General features: G+C 44.3%; 1 pseudogene; it reads right to left on the bottom strand.

Moving 5' to 3' along the window:
• Positions 1–1,948: 1,948 nt before the first annotated feature.
• LOC125405466 (phospholipid hydroperoxide glutathione peroxidase GPX4 pseudogene) lies at positions 1,949–2,687 on the bottom strand (annotated as a pseudogene).
• Positions 2,688–3,340: the final 653 nt, after the last annotated feature.

Genomic DNA, 3,340 nt, shown 5'->3' on the forward strand with positions numbered 1-3,340 from the left:
AAAGTTATATCAGCTAATGATAGATATACATATGTTTTTTATTTGTAAGTGGAAATAATATCAGCCTTCACAAAAACCAAGCACAGGCTGAAGTATTTTGGGGTTAATGTGTAAAGACTCGATTTTTTTTTCTTTTCTACTGGACACTTGCACTGCCATATTCAAATTAGAAGCAGAATTCTTTTTATTTTCTAGTAGCTGGTGCTGTCAAATGTGAAATGCTTTGCTTTAAAAAAAAAAAGCGTTACGGCGGCGGGACAGATGCTTGTGATGGCTAACGTTAGTTATGTTGATGGCCTGCTTTCTGTTTAAAATTTTAAGTACAAAGCAAAATTGGAGATCTAAATGTTAGGGGTTGTTTTGTAATTCCCTGGTCCTGAGCAGCTTTAACAAAACTATTGTTTGTGCAAGATGGTCCCAAAGTGATCTGCTGTTTCTGCTTCTGTAAACAAGAGCATGTTTTGCTGGGGATAAGCAGAACACCTGAAAGATAACAGGCTGCAAAAAAGAATATAACTTTATGGTTTTAGCCTTAATGAACCCCCGACTAAAGTGAATCTTGGCTACATTTGAGAATCCTGTGTCCTGGGGAAAGCCTTGGCAACAGTCTCTGCGTAAAAGCCTCGTCTTTGTTAAAATATGTTCATGGTCAGACTGGTGAATCTCTGGATGACCATAGACCCATAGCCGGCTCAGCCATCTGTAGTGTTTTGCTATAGCTAAGGATGGAATTGGATTCTTGGCAGCTCACAAGTTCCGGTAACTCCAACTCCAAGGGATCCAACGCCCCCTTCTGGCTTCTGGGGTCACTGCACATATGCTTAGACAGAGAAACGTTGGTAAAATTGATACTATAAAGGATTTACTAATAAACTTGCTTGGGAAACATTAAGCTACACAAAGTTGAATTCAGGTAAAGGAACGCTGTCTCCAGTACCACTGGAGATAAGTGGTGTACTAAACAGGCTTGTTAGAAATTGTGAGAAAGTTTTGTACAGCTGACGTTTAGAGTTGCTGAGAACTTATATTGTTGTTCGTTGCCTGAGACTGACCTTCAGTCTGGCTTCATGCCTATAACAAAAAGATTCAGTCTTGTCTTACAACCAGCTCTAGGCTCAATCCACTCACACGTCCCCATGTCAAAGAACATGCCTCTAAAAGGCACCTTGAGGTGCCAGCAGAGGGTTCCAACACCGTTAAATCCTGATCTATTGTTAAGTTCCCTGCTCTGACCAGGAAAAGCATAATTCTGCCAGCTGCGCATGATATTGGAAAATAAAAACACTGGTGTATTTAGAAATAATTCTGGCAATAACTTTGTTGTATAAATCCCCCATATGCCCAACTGGCCAGATTTACAGTCTCCTGTCTCTGTCTAAATTGTTCAGTGTTACCTGGGGGCAAGACCTGAAAAAGACTCAAGGATGGCAGCATTTGTAGAATTCCTAAACCCAAAGTGTATATAAGTTAACAAAATCTTCTGTTCCCACCCAGCTCCTCTGCACATTAGCCAGAGCTGAACTCCAGCTATCATTAAAGAGTTTTTACCCCTTTATTTTTCCTGAGTGTATGGAGTGAATTCTCACTGAACTGGGGTTGGGGGTAAATTTCTGCATAGACAATCCAGTGTAATAATTTAAATAAGACTATAAAAACAACTCATGCCTGTAATTCTGTCCCAGAGAAGATTGGAAGCCAACCTGGACTTTGACTATTCAGTGATCAACAGAGGTTAGCTACCTGGCAAGACTTTACCTAAAACACCACAAGCAAGCAAACAAACACAGCAAAAACAAAAACCCAAACTGTAAATGGAGACTGTATTTTCATTCTCAGCTGCCCAGACACAAATAATCACACAGAAACTATATTAATTACAACACTGTTTAGTCAGTGGCTTCTGTGTATTCCTAGCTAGCTTTTACATTTTTTTTTCACGTTTCAACATTTTATTCCCACAAGGCAGCCAAGGTGAAGCTTGAGCCCGGGCCACAGGCCTCCGGCCCTTCCTCCGGGCAGGGGTGCACGCCAGGTCCTCAGGACTGCCCCACCAGCAGGCTGGTTTGCAGGCAGGCCATCATGAGTGCCAGGGTGGAAGGCTCCAGGGGTCACAGGGCAGGGGGGCTTGGTGGGGGCACACACTTGTAGGGCTAGAGATAGCACGGCACGTCTTTCTCTATCACCAGGGGCTCCTCCATGGGACCATAGCGCTTCATCACACAGCCATTCTTATCGACGAGAAACTTGATAAAGTTCCATTTAATGGCATTTCCCAGCATGCCCCGGCCCTTGGGCTGGACTTTCATCCATTTTCACAGTGGGTGGGCATCGTCCCCATTTACACAGATCTTGCTGTACATGTCAAACTTGACACTGTAGCTGGCTGCAAACTCCTTGATTTCTCGATTACTTCCTGGCTCCTGCTTCCCAAACTGGTTGCAGGGGAAGGCCAGGATTCGTAAACCGTACATATTGGGCATGCAGATTGACTAGCTGAGTGTAGTTTACGTCAGTTTTGCCTCATTGCGAGGCCACGTTGGTGACGATACACACGAAACCCTTGTACTTATCCAGGCAAATCATGTACCCGTCGATGTCCCTGGCTGAGAATTCGTGCATGGAGCACAAACAGCGCCAATCATCACGGGATGCACACATGGTGCCTGCAAGGCCTGGAGCAGCCAGAGCCCCGCACAGCAGCACCAGCTTCAGTAAGCGGCCCAGTCGGCACCCTAGCTTTTACATCTTAAATTAACCCATTTATGTTAACCTGTGTATCACCACGATACATGGCTTACCAGTCAGGTTCTAGCATCCTTCTCCTTCGGCTGCTGCGTGGTGTCTCTCTGACTCCGCCTTCTTTCTCCCTGAATTGAGTTTAGTTTTCCTGCCTAGCTTTATTCTGCCCTGCCACAAGCCAAAGCAGCTTCTTTATTAACCAATGGTAATAAAACATATTCACAGCATGCAGAGGGGAATCCCACATCACCAAACTAGAAAACTTGTAAGTGCCTTCTGATAAACAACTATAATTAGTTTCAGCTAATTACCTAAGAGTAAGGAAGGGGAGGGGAATCACTTGCCCCCAGAAGTCAGAGGCCAGCTTGTTAACACAAAGAGACCCTGTTTCTAAAGACCAACAACTGGGCATAATGGCACACATCTTTAATCCCAGCACTCTGGAGGCAGAGGCAGGTAGATCTCTGTATGTTTGAGGTTAGCCTGGTCTACAGAGTGCATTTCAGAAGGGTTAGACCCTGTCTCAAATAATAAACAGCATAACCTATGAGTCACTTGTGCGAAACCCAAATGCACCTCCTAGCCACAGTTGCTATGGCTG

This window comes from Myodes glareolus, chromosome 1 (assembly GCF_982192425.1).
Source record: "Myodes glareolus chromosome 1, mMyoGla1.1, whole genome shotgun sequence".
Lineage (NCBI taxonomy): Eukaryota > Metazoa > Chordata > Mammalia > Rodentia > Cricetidae > Myodes > Myodes glareolus.